Source organism: Elephantulus edwardii, unplaced genomic scaffold (genome assembly GCF_000299155.1).
Source record: "Elephantulus edwardii isolate Elephantulus edwardi_28Jun2011 unplaced genomic scaffold, EleEdw1.0 scaffold00018, whole genome shotgun sequence".
NCBI classification, from domain to species: domain Eukaryota; kingdom Metazoa; phylum Chordata; class Mammalia; order Macroscelidea; family Macroscelididae; genus Elephantulus; species Elephantulus edwardii.
The window spans coordinates 19397496-19421988 of NW_006399768.1; positions in this window are offsets into that span (position 1 = coordinate 19397496).

Genomic DNA, 24493 nt, shown 5'->3' on the forward strand with positions numbered 1-24493 from the left:
CCTTTGAGCTGTGGTGCTGGAGAAGAATATTGACTGTTCCATGGACTGCCAAGAAAACAAACAGATTCATCCTGGATAGGGTTAAACCAGGCTACTCCTTGGATTCTGGGGCTTCGTCTGACACATTTTGGACATGTTGTAAGGAGAGACAGGTCCTTGGAGAGGGACATCATGCTTGGTAGCATAGAGGGACAGCACAGGAGAGGAAGACCCTCTATGAGGTGGATTGATTCAGTGAGTGGGGTAATTGGGATGGGTGTGTCAGAGGTAATGCGATTGGCACAGGATAGAGCAGGGTTTAGGGCTGTTGTACATAGGTTCACTATGAGTTGCAAATGACTCGACGGCACATAACCACAACAACAACATAGAAGAAATTCCCCACATTCAAGTTCCTTATTGTGAGGCAAACCCACTGAGTGTGGATCCTCCTCATGTAGCCCTACAAATTATTCATGAGCTATATGGGCTTAAGCGGTGTGAAGCAAGAGAAAACAAACATCATGATTCTTTTCCTGCTGCTTGTTGTGCTTTGGTGATAAAATCCTCTCAAACAAGAATTCCTAGCCTTTTTCAATATCCATGAATCATTATTATGCCATCTTTCTAGCTTGCAGTAATATCACAGATCCAATAGTCATCACTGCTATACATCGTCTCTTCTTACCATGCACATAATCTTCCTCTGGTAGTGTGTGTCTATCATTTAAGAATATTCAAAATATTATATTTGCAATGCTCTTATGTTTCTTACTTTATGGGAGTTCTAACGACATCATTGCATTTCAAGTCCTCCGTCAATTCTCCAAGAGAAAGATGGACACTCTACTGCTGTGAGATTTTCAGTCTCAGAAATCTACTACAGAATCAGTTATGAGTCAATTCCAACCTGATGACAATGAGCTTGAGCTTAAGGTATGTTGCTTTAATCATTGCGGTAGAGTGAGAACCAACTCATAGCTGATGGTCATTTGGGGTTTTCTAGGTTATAAATTGCCTCAGGAGTAAATTGTCTGTCTTATTGCAAGACATCCACTGATGGATTCAAACTCCAGAATGGAGCAGCCTTTGAGTTCGCAGTGCAACTCCCCATAAACTATTCCCCCAGAGCTACTCTAAACAATCCTTAGTATTTGGAAAACCAAATTGTTAATGTATCAGATACATCTAGAAGTCTCATAGGAGGAGGTCTTTCTCCCACAGAGTCACGAACGGGTTTAAAACCCGAGAGAGGTGCCACCTGTGGGTGAGCAGTGCATCTTTCTACTAACTAGATCACCAGAACACATTATCATAGTAAATTATGTACATACACACTTACAATAACCCATTGCATCAAGTTGAAATCAACTCACAGCTGACCTTCAACCAGCTCTTAAAAGGTTGTAAATCACACAAGAAGAGATTGCCCATCTTTCCCCCTGGAATAGCTGGTGAATTAACTGGCCTTTGAAAACCCTATGAACAATTCAGAGGAACACTGCCATGCATAATACTGGGGGTAGGACCCATAGAATGGAAGATACTAAAAAATGAAGAGAAACTGCTATAAAAATCCATTAATAATTGGAACATAGGAGGTATGGAGTATTGATATAGGGAAATTGTTAAGTTGTGAAAAAAGAAATGGAATGTATACCGATCAGAATTCCAGGTATTAGCGAGCTGGGATGGACTGACATTGACAACTTTAACTCGGAAAATCATGTGATCCATGAGGGTGGAAATGAAAAATTGAGGAAGAATGGTATTGCATTCATAGCCAAAATGACCATTTTAAGATTTATCCTCAAGAACAGTGTTGTGATTGACAGGACTCTTATCTATATGCATATAAGGAGGACCTGTTACTACAGCTGTTATTCAAGTACACAGCACCAAAAAGCTAAAGCAAAAGAAGAGAAAAAGAAACAATTTTACCAACTTTTGCAGCCTGAAATTGACTAAACATGCAATCAAGATACATTACTAGTAATTGGTGACTGGAATGCAAAAGTTGGGAAAAAAGCAGAAGGATTGGTAGTTGGAAATTACGGACTTTGAAAGAGAAATGACACTGGAGATTGAATATTTTTGTGCATTAATTAATCCATTAATAGAAAATACCTTTTAAAAAAGCACATAAAGCATGTGTAGACATAGACTTCACATTATGGACTGCACAGGAATAAAATTGACTACATCAGTGGAAATAATTGCTGGATAAGCTAAATATCAGCAGTCCAAACCAGGCTAGGTGCTGCCTGTGGAACCATCAAGTGATCAGATGAGAGTTCAAATTGAAGTTAAAAAAAATGAAAGAAATTCCACAAGAGCAAAAATATAGACTTTATTCATTCCCACTTGAATTTAAGAATCATTTCAAGAACAGATTTGAGACACTAATGAACAAAACACAGAGGAATTGTGGGATTACCTAAAAAATATCATTCCTGAAGAGAGCAAAAGATTATTACAAAAGAGAAGAAAGAAAAGACCAAAATGGATGTCAGAAGAGCCTCTTAAAATTGCACTAAAACATCAGGAAGCCAAAACAAAGGAGAGATGAACAAATAAAAGAGAACAGATTATTTCTAAGGTCAGCTCAAGAAGACAAAGCAGAGTCTTATATGAGAACATGAAAAGCTGGAGTTAGAGAACAAAAAATTAAGGACTTGTTCAGCATTTCTCAAACTGAAAGAATTAAAAAACAAATTCAAACCTCAAGTCTTAATACTGAGAGATTTTATGAGCAAAAATCTTGAATTATCTAGGAAGCATTAAAGAAAGGTGGAATGAATACACGAAACTACTGTACAGAAAAAAAATAGTCCAACAAGAAAATATTTCAGAAAGTAGCATCTGATAAAGAGTCAAGGGCATTGAAGAAAGAAGTTCAACCTGTATGGAAGGAATTGCCAAAAAAAATAAGGCTCCTGGAATTAATGGTATGCTAATTAGTTTATTCTAAAAAAACAGAAACATGCCTGGATGGTCCCAACAGTCTGTGCCAGAAATATTGGAAGACAGCTACCTGGCCAAATGACTGCAAGAGATTCATATTTGTTCCCATTACCAAGAAAGACAATGCAACAGAATGTAGACATTATAAAGCAATGTCATTAATATTATATGCAAGTAAAGTATTGTTGATGCTCATTCGAAAGATTGCTAGAGCAGTACATTAACAGGAAACTGCCAGAAATTTAAGATAGGTTTACAAGAGGTCATGGCACCAGACATGTTATTGCTAATGTCAGATAGATTTTGGCTGAAAATAGAGAATATCAGAAAATGTTTATTTGTGTCTCATTGACTATTCAAAGTCATTTGACTGCATAGATCATAACAGACTATGGCTAACCTTGAGAAGAATGGGGATTCCAGAACAATCCATTATGCTTTTGAAATCTATGCCTAGACTAAAATGCTGTTGTACAAAAAGAGCAAGATGATACTGCATTATTTAAAATTGGGAAAGCTATGTATCAAGTCTGTATTCTCTCTCCATGACTATTCACTCTGTATGTTGAGCAAACCATTCAAGAAACTGTATTTTATGAAGGAAAAAATGTGGTCACAGGCTTAGAGGAAGGCTCATCAATCTAAGTTTTTTTATAAAACATGCGTTATGTAGATGATAACCTTTCTTGCTTAAAGTGAAAAGGACTTGAAGTACTTGCTGTAAAAGGATCAAGAACTGCAACCTTCAATACAGATTACATCTCAATATCAAGAAAACAAAAATTCTCACTACTGGATCAATAGACAACAGCATGACAGATGGAGAAAAGATTGAAATTGTCAGTGGTTTTGTCTTGCTTGGATCAACAGTCAGCACACTTGCTACCAGCAGTCAGAAGATTGGAAGACATATAGCATTGGGAAAGTCTGCTGTCAGAGATCTCTCCAAAAACCTGAGGAGCAATGAATGATGTCAATTTAAAGACTAAGGTGTGACTGATTCAAGTACAGAATTTCCAGTCACCTGCTATGCATCTGAGAGAGGGACGGTGAGTGAGGGTGATAGGTCAAGAATTGATGCATTTGGCTGTGATATTGGAGAAGAGCACTGAATAACCCATGGGCTGCCAAAAGAACAGATATGTCTTGGGGAAAGTGCAACAAAGTGTTTCTTGGAGGTAAAGATAGTAAAGCTTCACAGCACATGTTTTGAACATGGCTATTCCTTGGAAAGGGACATCATGCTTGGAAAGGTGAAGGGTCAGCAAAGAAAAGACACTCAACAAGATGGGTTTATTTAGTATCTGTGACAATGATCTTAAATGTTTCAAGGATTATAAAGAGGGCACAGATAGGACAGAATTCAAATCTTTCATTCATAGAGTTGTTGTAAGTCGTACTCTGCTCAAAAGACTTAACCAAAAAAGTGCGTGTGTGTGTGTGTGTGTGTGTGTGTGTGCATGTGTGTAAAACATCTTGGGAAAATGCAGCCAGAGGGCTCTTTGGAGGCAAAGATGGAGAAGCTTTGTCTTCTATACTTTGAACATGTAGCTATGGGAGACTTTTCCTTGGAAAGGTTATATCATTCACGTGCGAGCAAGATTCCGCTGAAGATTATCCAAAAGCAACTGAAGCAGCACATCAAGAGAGAACTGCCTGAAGTGCAGGCTGGATTTAGAAGAGGCTGTGGTATTAGAGTGTGATAGTCATAGTCTTCACAATTGCTTGCTATGTTTTACAGAGCTGGACAATGACTAGGGATGATAGCAAGAGAATTGATGACTTTGAACTCTGGTGCTGGAGAAGAGTTTTGAATATACCATATACTGCCAGGAGAACAAACAGGTTCATCCTAGAGAGGGTGAAGCCAGCCTGCTCCTTGTAGGCAAAGATTATGGGGCTTCACTGATGTACTTTGATCATGTTGCAAGGAGGAAACAGTCCTTGGAAAGGGATATCATGCTTGGAAGGGTGCAGGGACGGAGAAAGAGAGGGACACCATTAATGAGATGGATCGATACAGTGACTGGAATAATGAGGGTAAGAGACAATAAAATTGACATGAGAGTTGCAAGCAATTCGCCAGCACGTAACAAGAAGATTGGTGTTGGCTGAAAGCAGGAAATACCAGAGGAATGTCTATGTGTGTTTCATTGACTATGATAGGCATATGATACGTAGATCACAGCAAACTGTGGCTGACTTTGAGAAGAATGGGAATCCCAGAACACTTGATTGTGCTTATGTGAAATCTATACTTGGACCAGGAAGCAGTCATCAAAACAAAGCAAGGAAACACTGAATGGTTCAGAATTGGGAGGCATGTACGCCAAGGATATGTCCTATCTCCATTCCTTTCAATCTATATGCAGAATAGATTATCCAGGAGGATGAGCTTTATGAGGAGAAATGTGACATCAGAATCGGAGGAAGAATCATTAACAATCTGTGTTACACACATGGCACAACCCAATTTGCTGAAACTAAGGAGGATCTGAAGCTCTTGCTGCAGAAGGTCAAGGACTGCAGCCTTTAATACGGATTGAAGCTCAACATCAAGAAAACAAAGACTCTCACTACTAGGCCAATTGGCAGCATTATGATGAATGATGAAGAAACTGAGATTGTTAACAGCTTCAGTTTGCTTGCCTTTTCAATCAACACTCTTGCTTGGTACAAGCAGCCGAGAAATTAAAAGACAAATTGCCTTGGGAAAGTCTGATGTCAAAGACCTCTCCAAAGTACTGAAGAGTGACAATGTGAGTCTGGAGACTAAAGTATGCCCGATCCAAGCCATAATCTTTGTAATTACTTGCTATGCATCAGAAAGCTGGACTATGACGAGGGGCGATATAAGGGGAATTGATGCCTTTGAGCTGTGGTGCTGGAGAAGCGTATTGAATATATCATGCACTGCTAGAAAAATAAACAGGTTTGTTCTGTAGAGGGAGAAACCAGGCTGCTCCATGGAGAGTATTCTGAAGCTCTGTCTGACATATTTTGGACATGTTGCAAGGCAGGACCAGTCCTTGGAGAGGGACATCATGCTTGGGAGGGTGGAGGGACAGCACAAGAGAACACCCTCGATGAGATGGAGTGATTCAGTGACTGGAGTAATGGGGGCACCTGTGTCAGAGATAATAAGATTGGCAGAGGATAGAGCAGGGTTATAGGGTCACTATGAATTGCAGGTGACTCGACGGCACATAACAACAACAATCATTTCTTAAATGCTCATCCTTAAAATTAAAGTCTGCAAGTTCTTTTCATATTAACTTTCTAGTCCCTCCCCTTTTATCAAACTAGCATTACGTGCCTTTCTGCTCCAGAGATCTCATAGCACACACCCACATAAATACCCAGGGCTTGAATTAAAGGCAGGACAATAATCTCTTGGTCTCTCTCACTCTATGTGGTGGCATTTGTTTGCCAGTTGTATATGTCAAGGAGTTACTTCAATGGTATAACAATCCATACCATAACAATAAGGAGGTGTGACAATATAATATAAAAAAACTCAGAAACACTCTAATCTTATAAAAGACAGACTGCAGTAAAATAATTATGAGGATGAATAGCCTTATTAATGTCAAGTACAATAGTATTTTCAATACGCTCATGACAGAGCATTGCCTATGCCTTTGCATCCAATATTGAAGACTTGTGGAAATATGAACTTTTCCTCAGATTCATAAAGGCACAAGAAGAGATAGTGACACAATTATAATTATATTAAGAAGCATGGTTGATTGGTTGTCAGCACACTTTACATTTCACAATCCTGGGTGTTTTTACATGATAATGGCATAATGACAGTAATGAACTTAGAAGTTATTCTTAGCAGAGTATCACAGGAAAGTGCAATCGATTTTTGTACAAGTTATAAATGCAGTCCCAACCTTATAGGATTTTGTAAATGCAAAGCACAAATTCTCATTCATAACTACTTAATTAAAGAACATTATTGGTTTACCTGTAATTGCCTTAATTTATCACAGTGTTACAATTTATAAGTAATGTGTGTTATTCTTCAGTAGTTTTATTGTAATTACACATAATTTACAATTCACATTACCGGATTTCTAATTAGCCTCTAAATATTCTTGGTTATAAAAATGAAAATACTATTTTAAGGAGAATAGGATAATTAACAATGTATTAAATCTATTGGCTATCAAGCATTTACCAAACAATAAAGTCAACTAATTCAGGCTATTTAGTTGATGAGTTATAAAATTTTATAAAGTTATGGAGCACAACTTAGTCACTCCTTGAGGTGTCACCATTAATAAGCCTCTGTTGCAGATTAATCCTGCTGGTATGCTTGTCTACATTTTATCTAGCAAAGCTACTCATTGACCGTCTCCATTTGTGAAGGCACTGGAGATGGAGGCCAGTATATGTGCCCATAATAGTATTTCTAAATGTGCTTTGTGGTTGTTAAGAGTTTTCAAGTTCTGTGGTGAACTCTAAGGTGGAGTAAATCTTTTACATCTAAAAACTAGTGTGGCTGCTCAGAGAAATTATTTGGAATATTTGCTGAATTAAAAATACAAAACAAACCCAACACCTTTATATTGGCCTGATATATCTCTAAGCTAGAGTTCCATAGCCTAGATGTTTTTCTTGAAGATAATTAATGAAAATATAACACATGATTGACCTTAAATATTCTACAAAGTCATTTATGCAATGTGTTTTGAAAGATATTAAAAATTCAAATATCCTCCCTAAATAAACTTAATTTTTCTGTCAAGCATGTTAGGACCAAATGTTTTTATTGTGCATACCTCCAGGAAATAAATATCCTATAAACTGAAGTATATCGTGCATTGAAAAGAAAACATTCAATACTGTTTCTTCTCATTAAACTCACAGGAATTAATCTGTAGGTAAAATAATATTAAGAGTAGAGGTAAATAGGGCAAAGATTAAAAACAAAGAAGAGGAGAATTAGAGAGTTTTGTTGAGGATAGTCAGTCAGTTTAAAGTGACATAAAAGTGATATGTAGTGTTTGAAAGGCTATTTATTCTGGAACCCAAAAGACCCTGTGAAGTATGTGTGTACAGGTTAAGATCAAACATCACTGAAAAGAATAGACCTCCCTTGCATCAAAGAAAGATGTCCCTTACTTAGTGGTTTTTCCAAAAGACAACAGCAATCATTCAATCTACAAAATTAAAGGTTTTGTTGTTGTATTCCTTTTTCTTTTCCTGATCCTCAAAGCTATTTCACTTTCATACTTTTAAGGATTTCTATCATAACTTTAATTTTTCTATAATTCTGAGTGAAGAAAAATTGTTATGAGTATCATTCCTTGGAGAGGGATGTCATGCTGGAGGAACAGCGTAGGAGAGGAAAACACTTGATGAGATGGACTGATTCCACCACTGGGATAATGGGGATATGTGTGTCAGAGACAATAAAATTGGGAAGGGATAGAGCAGGGTTTAGGGCTGTTGTACATAGGGTCACTATGAGTTGCAGGTGAATCCACGGCACATAACAACAACAAAAAACTTAAAGACACAGTCCTATAGCATAAATTTCACTTTAATAGTTCAACCTGTATCAAAAAAACCCTATGGAAGCTGGTTTGGCACTTTCTCAAAAAATTAGAAATAGAAATACCATTTGACCCAAAAAATGCCACCACTGGGAATATACCATAAACAAATCATAATCACCATTCAAACAGATACATGCACACCCATGTTTATCACTGCATTGTTTACTACAGCAAAGAGCTGGGAGCACCCTAAGCGGCCATCAAAAAGTGAATGAATAGAAAAACTATGTTATATTCATATGATGGAATACTACACAGCACTGAAAAACAATAAATTCATAAAACATTAGACAACATGTGAGAATGCAGGACATTATACTGAGTTAAATATCTCAGTCACAAAAGGACAAATACTGTATAGCACTACTGTTATAAGGCAGGACTGATATGAGGGTTTGGGAGAACTGGATAAGAGTGGATAGATAAAGATCGTACTGAAACAGATAAAGGAAAGAATTGTTTAAAAAGAATATGTGACTAGACATTATATGGTAACAATAGCTCAGAATAAGAGGTACATTGCAAAGAGGATGGGCATGAAGGGAGGTAATTGTGCAACAATAAATAAATATTTTTTAAAAACCACACCAAAATATTGAACTGGGGAGGGGAAAGGGAAAGAGCAGAGGTAAAAAATATGCAAAAAGAATGAATGAAAATCTAACATTTCTATAAGCTTTCATCAAAATTACAATTAAAATTAAAATTTTTCTTTAAAAAATCTCTAAGTAATTGACTAGATATATTTGCATCATAGTTTGATTGCAATGAATTAAATAGATTCAGTTATGCTAACAACCATAAGCAGCTACAAACTATTAATGGAGCAAGTCTGTTCTCTGAACTTTTGTTTTCAGATACTAAAATGCCCACTCTCTAACTCGCATCATATTATGTTGGGAGCTATAACTGACAAAGCTTTCAAAACTCTTGGTCATTCCAAGCAAACCAAGGGTTAACATGTATCTCGAGTCTTCTCTATTAATGATGTCTCTGTGACAGAATCAATAGAGCCCTATTCTCAGGACTGTCTGAGCCAGCTTGGAAGCATTTTGTGATAATGATCCTCATTGTAACTGGCTTTGACCTATGACTAACTCATAAAAACAACTAAAGATACACGCATTTAATCACATTGTGTAAAATTCTAGCCCAAACCAAGCTTTTTTATTCAGTCATATATAACACAGGAAAAATTACAGAATTAACTATTTGCATTTAATCAGATTTTATTAAACTGACAATTTCATTTAATCATATTGAATGGATATTATTTGTTCATTATTAGGCCAAATGATAAGTAGTTAGATTGTATGGCCTATCTGCTCTTCTCTTTCTTCTAAACTTTCTGTATTAAAAATGCTCAAAACAGTTCTTACATTATAAATGTGTCTCACTTATTCTTAGAAAGAGTGTGATCAATTTGATTTTTCAGTACTGAAACTTCCTCTTCATTCTGCAATGTCTGTCTGTGTTTTTGTGTATGTGGTTTTAAATCACACTTGAACATATAGAGGAATGTTGTGTTGGAAATCTGCACTAATCGAAGGGAAGAGTTTAATGGGCCTCATAAAGGGCTAAGGACATGCCATACCTCAGCTGATTGCTTCTCGATTAGGACGCAGAACGCTATCCCATTCTTCCTTTTGGGTATGACTTGAGTCTGTATGGTGCAGTACATAAATGATTTTCCATGGCTTTTAAAAAGGCGGTGCATATTAATATTTTAAACTGAAGTAATTGCTTCTTGCTCAGCAATGGGTTTCATTTATGAGTGTTTATCCTCAGCAAATGGAAAGTATGGTTAATCTAAGTTAAAAATGGATTCTTTAAATAGCTCTAATTACATTCTGTTTATATTTGTATGTATTAGACACTTAAGATTTAATCGGTAGCAGTTCTAACAAGCCATAACGTTTATTAGCTGGTTTTAAATTATTGTTATGGATAGCAGTTGAAAGAGAAAATAAATGATTTGTCTTCTATAAAATACAGTAAATAAAAGATGGACCAAGGAAAAACATCATCAAGTATAAGTTTTAAAATAATTTATCACAAACAACTCACTTGTAAGATAATTTCTTTCTACCTTTTCTGTTTCTGAACACTAAAGTCGGAGAAGAGCATGGCCTCTAAAAATAAATGGTTACTGGAATTTTTGCTTAAGAATTGTTAAGATGCTATGGGTCAAGTGTCCAAAAGAAGGAATTCAATTTGTTTTAATCACTTTTACTTTAGGTAGAAATAGGTAAAAAGATTAAATAAGTAAACAAAATAAATTACCATATAATGTAAAATAAATTATCAGAAAAAAAACTATGTTTCTTGAAAAAAAAACATAAAAAAGCAAAGCACTTTTGTTTTCTGTTAATGTAATGTTGGCTTCAATCAATATTGTCTAAATTTACAAGAAACTTTGTTGAATTTTTGCCTTTTTTTCCAAGAAGTCTATGACAGACACTCTCTTATCTTTGTGGAAAACTTCTAAATTGCATATGGATGGTACTCAGAAAATTAAGAATCATGCCATAATTTTTATTGATTTTTTCCATTTTTTGCTTGTTTTAATGGACTTTTCAAAATATACAACATGAAGCATAAGTTGAGAGGCAATTTATTAATAATAATACCTGGTATCTCGTTGGGTTTATGATTTTTAATGCCGTCTTTGTACTAGAAAAGGCGTTAGTAGAATTAGTAGTTTCATTTTATAAATGGTGTCTAAATATTATAACTTTATTCTATGTTGTTCTTTTTGTTAAGTGCAGTGAAGTGTGACTCACAGCTGACCCCATGAACAACAGAACTGAACTCTGTCCTATCTTGTACTATTCTCACAATCTGTGACACACTCAGCCCATTGCTACAATCATTGTGTCAGTTCATCTCACTGAGAGTCTTCCTCTCTTTCTCTGACCCTTCACTTTTCCAAATATTATGTTCCTTTTCAGTAAATTTCCCCTCCTAACAACAAGCCCAAAGTATATAAAATGAAGCTTTACCATCCTTGTTTCCAAAGAGCACTCTGGCTGCACTTTTTTCAAGACATATCTATTTGTTCTTTGCCGATCCATGAGATTATTACATGGTAGATAAATAAAATAATGGAACCATGTTTTAAAACACAATTTCTCACTAACAACTGCTTCATTTAAAACTATTTGACCTTAGGCAAGTCACTCAACCCCTTTTAGTATTTCAATTTCCTTATCTATAAAAAAGAGTAATAAATAGTGACTGTTAATGAATTAATTTATGAACTACATAGACTACTGCTTTTATATTAATGTTAGGTCTTAGTTTAATATTCCTTTTTTTCTACCTCTAGCATTGAGCTCTACAAATGACCAATAACTGTCATTTTTTTCCTTTGCATAATTTTTCTCATTTCCCATTTATTTTATTTGGTATTGTTAGGTGCTATCGAATTGACGATAACTCATGCTTCTCTTGTTATTGTTGTTAGGTGCCGTTGAGTAAAGTACAACCTGTAGTAACCCTATGAACAACCGATCTGAACCCCAGCCTTTTCTATGCCATCTTCACACTTTCTGATGTATGAGAGCCCTGTGTTGCAGTTGCTGTGTAAATCCACATGGCCAAGCTCTCCTTTTCTGACCCTACCTTTTAGAGCATCATGTCCCTCTCCAAGGAATAATTCCTCCTGGAAATATGCCCAAAGTATGTGAGAGAAAGCTTCATCATCCTTGCCTCCAAAGAGCTCTCTGGCTTCACCTTCTCTAAGATTATAGTTGTTTGTTCTTTTGGCCATCCATATTCAGTGGTCTTCTCCAACACCACAGCTCAAAGGCTTCTTTGATCCTTACTAATTCATTGTCCAGCTGTCAGATGCATAGCAAGTAAAAAGAAAAACCATGGCCTGAATCAGATGTACCTTCGTCCTCAAACCAGTGTAACTGTTTGTAAATAATTTGGAGAGGTCCCTAACTGCAGACTTTCCCAGTGCAATATGTCTTCTGAGTTTCTGACAGCTGGTACTAAAGGGTGTTGTTAATTGCGGATCCAAGATGAAATTGTTGACAATTCAAATCTTTTCTTTATCCATCATGATGTTGTCTGTATGTCACTGGTAAGAATATTTTCTTGACATGGAGATTCCATCCATATTGAAGGCTATATTCTTTAAACTTTTGCAACAAGTTCTTCAAGTCCTCCTCACTTTCAGCAAGCAAGGTTGTGTCATCTTTATTATGCAGGTTATTGATGAGTCTCCCTTCAACCCTTATACCACATTCTTCTTCAAAGGGTCCAGCTTCTCAAATAATTTGCTCAGCATACAGATTGAATGGGTATGGAGAGAAAATACAACTCTGACTCAATCCTTCTTAGTTTTAAAACATTTAGTGTTTCCTTGCTCTATTCACACAACAGCCTCCAGGTCTAGGCATAGGTTTTGCATGAACACAATTAAGTGCTCTGGGATTCCCAATCTTCTCACTGTTAGCCATAATTTGTTATGATCCACACAGTCAAATGCATTTGTATCATCAATAAAGCACAAAAAAGACCTTCTTCTGGTATTTTTTACTTTCAGCCAGGATCCATCTGACATCATCACAGACTCTTCTAAATCCTGCCTGAAATTCTGGCAGTTCCTTATCTATGTACTATTTCAGCCATTTTTAAATTATCTTCAGCAGTATTTAGCTTGCATGTATTATTAATGATACTGTTCAATAGTTTCCACATTCCTTTGGATCACCTTCTTCATAGAGTATATGTAAATAGTAAGCCTCTTCAAATGGAATGTAATCTGTCCCTCTGCTCAAATAGAGAATTCCAGGACCATATCTATCTCCAAAACCACCTCAGTCATGGCATTCCTCAATCCCAACCTTATGAAAGGGTTGCTTCTTTCTAGTGACTACAATCCCACACGTTCACAGTGTCATGTAAGCCCAAACAGAATCTAATATTGGTTGCCTATTCTTCTTCTCTCCTCTTATTTCTAGTGATTCAATTCCCTACATTGTAGGCAATACTTATCTTAGTTTCTCATTTCTCTACACCAGTCTCTTCATATTTTCTTGGATTGTCCTGTACCTATATTTGGCCCAATATTAATCTCCCCGTGACCATCTTTAGCACATTCCATTCCCAGGTAACCCTACTTGCACTATAAATACATTTGTTTCATATCATTCATATTGTCTTATTGTATTTGCTTTCTAGCATAATTACTGGTAATCATACTTTTGTCACATTCTTGTTCATATCTTCAGCATGTAATTTGGACATATAATAGGTACCCCATGCATTCTTAAACATAGATATCTGTTACAAGACTGAATGATTGCTACTCAGTGCTGTATTTTCACATTAAAAATCAGGGTGTATAATGGTAATAAATAATATTCGACTGAATTGATTATTTTTAAAAAAATAGTCAACTCTTTACCTCTTTTGACTGCATCTCTAGGACCATTTCTCTATTCCTCATTTATCTAATAATTCATTATCTGGAAGTTAGTATGTATGCCAATAGAAGGACATCTGCTATCCATCTATTTGGTTCATTAATAATGTGTGTCTGTTGGGGAGCTATGGTGGCCTAGTGGTAAGAAGCTGCATTGCAATCCAAAGACCCATGGTTTAAATCCGCCGTTTGTTCCATGGAAGAAAGTTGGGCAATCTCCTCTCATGTAATTTACTGCCTCTGAAAACCAGTTTGAAAGTGCACTATGGGTTGTTTCCAGCTTGACAGCATACAATAATTCATAAAGAACACCAAGGTGCAAGGCAAGAACAATGCTAGTTGTGATAAGTAGGATTATGTGTCAACTTGGTCAACTATAAGTCTCAGTGATTTGGCCATCTAATGCCATAATCCAAAAAGACTTCCTCTGTTAACTCAAAGGCCACATTTCTCTGACTGTCACAATCTAGCAGCAGCTGCTCCAATGGAGGAAGATGAGAAGTCTCCTCCCATGAAAGTTCCTTGGAACGAGACTTGGAAACCCACAAGAGTGTCAGTTCTGAGTGTGAACTGACTGACTCAGTGGCAATGAGATGAGAGGCAATAATTGTCTTCCATTTTATAACCAATGTGGTAATCTTCTATTTTCACTTAACACAGGTTTTTAGAAACAATCATGAGAAATAAGCATATGAGACTATTTTCTGATTTCTTACTGTATGTCAGGTGCAATGTTGTCCTGGTGATCTAGTTGTAAACTAGACAATTTTCACAACCGGTCATAATCTTAGATGACGGGGAAGACAAACACAAACCGTAACCGTGAAATGTACTAAGGTTCAAGACAGAAACTGCCCAGGGAACTGTGGAGAAAAGGATCAAGGGACCTGACGTTTTCTGTGAGACAGAGAAGGACTTCCTGAGGAAGAGATATCTAAGTTAAGACCCAAGTGTAAATATGGGGGCCAATGTCATTTAAAATGATTGTTTATGTACAAGTTTTTATATATTTCTAACACTATGCTACATCTTGGAGATTCTTCCAAAGTTATATTTCATTTAATCTTCCCAAAAATCCTTTTAGTCAATACCATAATTATTGTAGGGGTGTGTGTTTGTGTGTGTGTGAGAGAGAAAGAGAGTTTGTGGGGTTTTCCCAATTTGTTGCAATTTGAATGAAAGTTTATAGAGCAAAATGGTGCTTCATTCAGCAATGCATGCGCTTTTTGTTTATGATTTTAGCTTTTGATGATGGGCATATTAGAGGCTGTTGTTATTGTTAGCCACCACCAACTTGAAGTTGACTCATAGTTGACACTCCAGCAGGATTTCAAAGGCAGTAAATTGCATGGAAGGAGATGTCATATCTTTCTCTGGTGGAGTAGCTGGTGGTTCCAGATGACAAGCCTTTGGATTAGCAAGGTGACTCCTTACCCTAAGACACATGTGTTTCATCATAGATATATAGAGGCTGAGAGATTAAATAAACAGCCCAAGAACATAGGGATAGTAAATGAGTGAAATGGATTTCAAGTACAAGTTGTAACTTAAAAGCTATATTTAAAAGCAAAGCATTCCTTTATGCTTTCATTCATACTAAATATACATGTCAATGTCCTGTGATGTATACTAGTGAAATAAAAATTCATAAAACATAGTCATAATCTCAAGGTCAAACATAAAGTTTTCATAAAATCAACTAATATTTACTTAGCATCTTATTAGCACCTATGTTAGACTCTAAGTATGAAAAAAAAAAGGATGGCATCTGTCCCCTAAAAGCTTATATAAATAATAAAATATAATACATTAATTCACAATAAAAGTTGTGAAGAAAGTGGAAGGGTGGCAATTAAATAAAGTAACCACAGTGTCGGTTTTTGTAAAGAGATGAAATGTAACCTGAGACTTGTAGAACAAGAAGGAGTCGGCCATGGGAAGAGTAGGAGTTAAGAGCATCCGAAGCAGTGATATTACCTGTGCAGAGAGGTAATGATAGAAACTTGGAATCTGAAAAAATAAAAATAAAATAAAATAAAATAAAATTTTAAAAAAAAACCCAATAGAAAATAGGAATTAAGACAACAAAGCTGAATCCCCCTTTATTTGGTTTTTTCCCTGGTAGAATAAATGATCAAAAACGAAGTTAGCAAGCCGAGATTTCTAGACCAAGGAAAATTTCTATTTTTTTGAGTGCTTTGGAAAACCATTACTAGACTTTAAGAAATGGAGTGTCATGATGCAATTTATACTTAAAATATTACTGTCATTTCTGTAAGAGAATGGCTCCTAAAGTAGGAAAAATACAAGTAAGATATTCAAGATTATGATGATTTGAAGTATAATGGAAACAATGAAGAGAAAAGTGACAGAATTTGGGTGTGTAGTGTAAGAACACTGGACAGGGCATGTTCATTAGAGGTAGGAGACAAAGAAAACAATAAAAAGTACAAAAGCAGAAATGGTTATTAGTCCATGAAGAATTTTTGTTAGCTTCTCTCTGAGTCTTTTCTCCATCCTCTGGAACTGTTTATTTTACATCTTGGCCCAAATACAAGAACTGAGGACTTTCTTAGATTCCTTATTATAAACCTCGCCCTTAAGACCTTAGCACATGCTTGGAGAAAATGAATCGTGAACTCTGATAAATGAAATGTAACCTTCAGTCTTGTATAGATATGAACCTAGTTCTCAGCTGCCCCATTCACCTGTTTGTCTGCCTCTTTCCCCTCAAAGCAGTAGGGGTGGAGAGGAGGCTGCCTCCCTAACCAATGAAAAGATCATGACCCCACTTAAAATGCCATTCCCAGGTGAACTTGAAGGAATACATTTGAAATTCACCCTCTGTCATTGAGCTGAGGAGTGACACAGTGGTTAAGCACTCAATTTCTAGACAGTTGGTTGTAATTTCAACATCAAATACCTGCTCCACAGGAGAAAGTCTACTTCCATAAACCCTACAGGGAAGTCCTCCTAGGAGTTGGAATCAACTAAATTTGAGCAAGTTCATCTATTATCCAAAATATCTCATGTCTCTTCTGTTTGGGATCTTATAATAAGTAAACCTCAGTGTAGTGAACCCAGAATAAGTGAACCCCAATGTGGAATTAAACTTTATTTAACATTTCATTTTGTAATGTTACACATGTATTCTAGACTCCATAACATTTTTTAAAAGTTTTTCATAAAATTTTTGCTACAAGGTATGTAAATAACATATTTTCTAACACTTTCATTATATGGATAAAAAAAACTAAGATGCAGAAAATTTGAGTCCGTAGAGGCAATTTACTTTGTTCCAGAATGCCATATGCTTTGCATAAGAGAGATCTAAATTCAAATTTTAACTATGTTTCTTATTAGCTAGGCAATAAATTCATCTCTGTACTTCCCAGTGGTGAGAATCTCTGTTTTCTTGATGCTGAGTTTCAATCCATATTGAAGTCTTTAGTCCTTGACCTTCTGCAGCAAGCGCTTCAGGTTCTCCTCATTTTCAGCAAGCAAGGTTGTGTCATTTGCATAACGCAGATTGTTGATGAGTCTACCTCCAATCCTGATGCCACTCTTCTGCTCATATAGCTCAGCCTCTTGGATAATCTGTTCTGTATATAGATTGAAAAGATATGGAGATATGACACTCCTTGACACACACACTTTTCAATTTTGAACGCTGCAGTGTTTCTTTGGTCTGTTCGGACAGGAGGCAGTGGCCTCCTGGTCCAAGTATAGGTTTCACATTTGCACAATCAAGTGCTCTGGGATTTCAGCCAAGATCCATCTGACATTAGCTATAATATCCCTAGTGCCACAGTCTCTTCTAAATCCAACCTACACTTCAAGCAGTTCTCTGTTTATGTGCTGTTCCACTCATTTTTGGATAATCTTTAGTAGACTCTTACTTGCATGTGATATCAGTGATACTGTTGTAAAATTTCCACACTCTTTCTTTGGATGGGAACAAATATAGATCCCTTCCAGTCAGTTGGCCAGGTAGTTGCCCTCCAAATTTCTTGGCACAACTTAGCACATCCAGGACAGCGTCTGTTTGTTGAAATATGTCAATTAATATGTCATCAATTCCTGGGGCCTTGTTTTTTGCCAATTCCTTCAGAGCAGCATGATTCTCACCACTGGGCCAATTGGCAGCATCATGTTACATGGTGAAGAGATTGAGATGGTTGACAGCTTCAGTTTCCTTGACTCTACAATCAACTTGGTACCAGCAGAGAGAAAATTAAAAGAGAAATTGCCTTGGGAATGTCTGCTGTCAGAGACCTCTCCAAAGTACTGAAGAGCAACAATCTCAGTCTGGAGACTAAGGTGCACCTGACACAGGCCATGGTCTTTATAATTACTTGCTATATATCAGAAATCTGGACAACAACTAGGGATTGTAGAAGTAGAGTTGATACCTTTAATCTATGGTGCTAGAGAATAGTGTTGAATATACCAAGGACTGCTATTAGGAGAACAAAGAAGTTTGTCCTGGATAGGGTGAAGCCAGGCTGTTCATTGGAGACAAGGATTCTGAAGTTTCATTTGACATACTTTGCACATATTGCAAGTTGGGATCAGTTCTTGGAGAAGGACATCATGCTTGGGAGGATGAAGTGATGGCGAAAGAGAGGAAGATCTTCAATGAGATGGATTGATTCAGTCACTGGGGTAGTGAAGATAGGTATTTCAAAGACAATAAGATTGGCAATGGATAGAGCAGGGTTTAGGGCTATTGTACATAGGCTCACTATGAGTTACAGGCGACTCAACAGCACATAACAACAACAACTGTACTTCCTAGTATTCTAGATTTAAAACAGATGCATTATGGTAAGGGGTGGTGATGGTAGCCTGAATGTACAGGGTTCGAATCCACCAGTTGTTCCTTAGGAGAAAGAAGGGCCATCTCCTCCAATGCAATTTACAGCATTTGAAAATCCACTGGAGGCTCAGCTATAAGTCAATTACAACTCAATAGCACATAACACTAATTATTGTATTGTCGCCTGTCCAGTGAGTTTCCAAGGCTGTATACTGTATGGAAGAGATTGTCAATCTTTTTTCCCCAGTAGCTAATGGTGAATTTGACCCTCCAAAGAGGTATAATCGAAGGGTTAGCAGTGCAGCACCCTAAGGACTATGTCACCAAAGATCTCTTTGGCTCTTTAACTTTGGTCCTTGTCTGTTGCCATATGGTTCAAATCCACCAGCTTCCATGTGGAAGAAAGAGGGGAAATCAACTCCCATGCAATTTCCTGCCTCTAAAAACCCACTGTAAGGTTAGCTATGAGTTGTTCTGCTTAGATCATGCATAACAACAGCAGCAATTACTAAAGTAAGAGTGCCACTTAATAGCCAATGGGAGCCTAGAACTCATATCCCACGTCTAATGTTCTTTTCACCTTAATATTTACAACTGGTATGTTACCCCAGTGCGCCAGGTGTAATTCTCAGCCAGAACACTTCCATAGCCTCACCAGATCACATGCGGCCTCAATTGCCTTTGGAAACACAATATTTGTACCCCTGATTTGCTTTTAGAGGTACAACACTAATTTGTCAATTTGTTATCTTGGGGAAGTTCATTGTTCCAGTTACTATAGCACTTGTCTGTCAGTTTGCTGTAACTTGTGGATTGCTGTGAGGCTGAAAACTGTGTAATCGATTTATTAAATACCACAAGTGTCACTCATGGTAGGCGGGTTTTAGCAGAACTCCCAGACTAAGACAGATGAGGATTGGCCATATACTTCTTAAATAACAGGTCCCTGAAAACCCTGTGAAGGGTAGAAGAATTGTGTTATGCAGATTACATAACTTGGTGTGCTGAAAGTGAGGAGAATTTGAAGCACTTACTGCAGAAGATCCAGGAATACAACATTCAACATGGGTTGTATCTGAACATCAAATATCAAAAATTATTATCACTGAACTAATAGGCAACATCATGATAGAAAGAAAAAAAAATACTGAAATTGTCAACAATTTCCTCTAACTTGGATCCACAATCAATACCCTTGGCACCACAGTCAGGAGATCAAGAGACACATTCCACTGGAAAAGTCTGCAATTGGGGACCACCTTCCCAAATTATTGAGGAGCAATAATGTCAGCTTAAGGACTAAGATGCACCTGATTTAGGACATGGTCTTTTTAAAACACTTGCTGTGCATCTGAGAGCTGGACGATGAATAAAGATGACAGAAAAATAATTCATGCCATTGAACTGTGGTGTTAGAGAAGAGTACTAAATATCCCATGGACTATCAAAAAACCAAATACGTCTTGGAGAGGTGCTGTCTTGAAGAAGGTGTACCTAGAGTGCTCCTTGGAGTCAAAGATGGTAAAACTTCATTTTACATACTTTGAGCATGTTACTCGGAGAGACCATTGCTTGGCGGGGGACATCAGGCTTGGGAAGGTGGAGGAACAGTGAAAGAGAAGACGATCAACCAATGGACTGACACAATGACTGCTGCAGTAGGCTCTAGTGTGTCAGAAATTGTGAGGATGACACAGAATAGGAGAGGGTTCAGATCTGTTGTTCATAGGGTCATACTGGAACCACAGCACCTAACAACAACCATGATCTTCTCTCTGTACAACATCCAGCCTGATAGAAATTTTCATGGGTTCATGGTTCTGTTTAGAACATCAAGCATATGAATAGACCCTCATGCCCATTCCAGGCTCTCTGAGACTTTTCTGTACCCGAGAGAATCAGGTACACAACTTTATTCAGCAGTGAAATGCCACTGGGGGTGGGGGAAAGCTAAAGCAATATTTCATCCGAGTCTAGCATCCAGAATAAAAGACTCTTTTAATAGGAAGAATAATCTATCAATTTTGTGAAAGGGCTGTTGGAAAAGGCTAGAAGTCCTACTGCAATATAAAACATAAATGGTACATTGTCCTAGATTTTTGCTGGAAATTGTATGTTAGCACTAAAGAGCAGAATTTCTTTTGCCTCAGCCTGCATTTTTACAATATGCTATAGAGACAACTCTATTTTCCAGGGGTTAATAAATGGCAGAAGAAAAAAAGAGATGGCATGGGGTAAATGAAGATAACAATAATGGTTATAATAGTAATAATTTTGTGCTCTTTTTCACCCTTAAAATGTGAAAAAAGCTAGGTTGTTGTCCATGAAAGAAAACCTCCTCATTATATTGTTCAATGTATTTTTTTGTATTTTAACAAATTAAAATATGGTTATAAGGAAATCTTTCAGGAAAGGGAATGTGAGTTTCTGGACAGGGGTGGAAGGTCACTTCTGGTATCAGCCACTTGAGTGTGCTCTAGAGTAGGAACATAACTTGTCTCTTTACCAGAAGTGTCAGGATACCTAAGAAGTGCTCCTGAAGGGTTTGAAATAATACCCTCCAGGGCAGAAGGGTGAAGATGTAAATAAGAGCCCCAAGAAAAGAGCTGTGACTTTGGTCAGAGTTTCAGTGATCCTGTATAGAGAGAATGTCAGTTCAGGTGAGAAGATAGTATGGTAAGATTTGAAATCTCTACTCTAAAAGAAAAACTGTTTTGCACTTATAAAAATGTGCTTATTTTTTCCATTTTCTTCTCCTAAATAGTTCATTTTTGCTAATTCAAAGGGAAGATAAACATTTTCAGGTAAGAATCTATAAAGGAGGTGAGAGAACACATTTCACGCCCTTGGATCCAGTATGGGAGCAGAGCATGAAGTTGAATGAGGAAAAACTCAGGGTAGAAAGGGCACCTCAGGGGTAATAACAGTTAACATAGTTCATGAGCTTGACTGCTAGCTTACGTTCACCAAGAGGTACCTTAGAAGATGGATCTGATGATCAAATTATGAAAAATTTGCCATTGAAAAATCTTTGGAACACAAGTTTTCCAACATAGTCAGGATCCCATTGAAATAATGATAAGACAGAGAGGAATCAGCTACCTTTTACTTAGTTCATCTTGGAAAGTATTGTTTTTTATTTCTTAAACCTGTTAGTGTTAGATGGCACCAAAGTGTCTGCCACTCATAGCAACCTCTAAACTACAGAATTAAACCCTGTTGTACTGCACATTATTCACAATCTCTGCTGGGTATAAGCCCATTTTTTAAAACTAGTAGTCTTCCATAATGCATAGTTCAGTACTTTAGAATAAATTCTGAACATTCTTGGTACATAACAACAACATGATAAATACTTTCAAAACATACCAGTAGGCAACTGGCTGGATGACGATGCACTGATATCGTTACAAATTTATATAAACCCACATATCTCTTACAAATATTTATTTTCCAACTAAGCTTTCTTAACAGCTTTGTTGCACTGTTTTGAAGGAAAATTATGAGCAAAATGAATTATAATAATAATAACTTACAAATACACTCAATTAAAATATAATTTCTCTGACTACACAGTCGCTTTATTTTTCCACGTTGTAGAATTAGTGAGTTCCTTCTAGGAACATAAGACAAAGAGGCAGGCCTCCTTTTTCCCGTGATCTGAACATTATTTTTAACTTATAAAATTTAAATTTGTTTTACTAATGAAATTTTCAACATACAGAACATACCATATGGTTTCATATATATAGCTTCTCTAGAATCATTAGTTCAATCAAACATCAATTGAGTATTTTCTCTCTTGAATACTACTCTGGGGGGGAAGAAAATCCTGTCCTCTAAGGTACATATCCTGATGGAGGAAGATAGATCATAAATAATCATCCTAGAAGATAAATTATTTAGCATATTAGCAAATGGTAAATGTTATAGCAGAGATGCAGAGTAAAGGGAATCGTGAACACCATTGGGGGATGTAGGGTTGAGGTTGTAATTGCATACACCTCATGGACGTTTGTGCGAAGACTTGAAGGAGGGAAAGCAGTGAAAGGTCCTGTGATAGCTTGCCCCCAAGATCACTTAGGAGGAGTTCAGTAACAGAGCACAAGAGTGTACAGTAGAAGAGGAAGTCAGAAACTGCTGCCTTAAAGGTCATCACAAGGCACAAGGCTTTGCTTTTAGCCTACATCAAATGAGGAGCCATTGGAGCATTCTTAGTATCAGAGTGGTGTGATCTCTTACTTTTTATAAAATAACTGAATATGCTTTATGGTAAATAAGGTAGAATTAGAGACGTCAATAAGCAGCCTATTGAAATAATCCAACCAAAAGAATGATGTGATTTCAAAGTAAGATTCTAGAAGTGGCCATATTCTTAATATCTTTTTAAAGGAGAATCATCTAAATTTCCAAATGGGTTGAATATGAGGCTTGAGAAAGAAAAATCAAGTATGAATCCAACGTATTGGAATTGCTCCAGTCAAGATTCAAAGGACTGTACAATTGGCAATGGGAGGTGAAGTCAGAAGGTTAGACATGACAGACGACCTTCAAATTATTTTTAAAATACAAGCTCTCTATAGTCACATATTTACCTACACTAATTCTAACTTTCACAAGCTGAAAATTCATGTCTTGTATTTTCAAGGTACATAGTCTTAAATTTTTTATCTAACAAAGTCTATTTCATATTCTATCACTCTTCTTTTTCTCTTCCACATTTAGAATAATTCCACAAATATATCTTTTCAGTTATAATTCTCTACTTTTATCTCCACCTGATATTAAACTATTTTGCTTTCCATTTCAATGTGTATCATTTTCTGTTGTTAAGGGTTTATTTGGGGTTTTTTAATCCATCCATTCTTCTTTGAGAGAGAAGTCCTGTAGTGTAGCATGTAGGAAGTTAGTCTTTCAGCTGAAAGTTTGAATCTACCAGCTACTTCATAGAGGACAGAGATAGTTTCTTTCAAAAAGATTTCACAGCCTTGGAAACTTGATAGATGGTTATTATGAGTCACAACACAGCTACCTTCGGCTTGCATTTTTATAGGTTGTTGTGTTTTTTTCTTTAATTTTAAAAATCACTTTGTGTTAACCGAAATTATGTTCTGATTTAATTCCTAGCTTCAGAATTATCTCTATTTTGAGATTTTTTTTTCATTTCTTTACATATGATTGTTTCTACTCACTGTGTATCATTCCCTTCAATAGTTTACTGTGTATGTGAAAGAGAGAGAAAAACAGTCTGTCAGAGTGAAGATGTGAAAAATATTTTACACGGCTCATTTTGCCTTTGCTTCATTGTCTTCAAAGATTTTATAAAACTGAGAATGACTTTTTGAATTTATATCTCAGCTAGGAATTTCCTATAAGGTGTGTAAATATCTTAAATTTAGCTGTCCTAACTGATCTTTGAGTAGGCTTGAATTTAAAATTTCTCACGGGCATTTTTTCCACAGAAAACACTAGTAATTCAATAAATTTCCTGCCTCTTCTATGGCTAAGGTGCAAAATTGTCCAGACTGCTTTTCAGCAGTGACAATAGCCCTTCCTTCTTCCTTCTGCATATAGTTCTCTTTCTCTTCTGTATGAAGGTAAATCTCTGTCCTTGGGTGGACACTCACCGCTGTTGGAATCAATCGGTGCTTGAGACTCTCTAGAAGATACTCGTCTCCGGTTGGTCTCTCTTTTGGTTTCAATCATCTGGAGACTGACTGATGT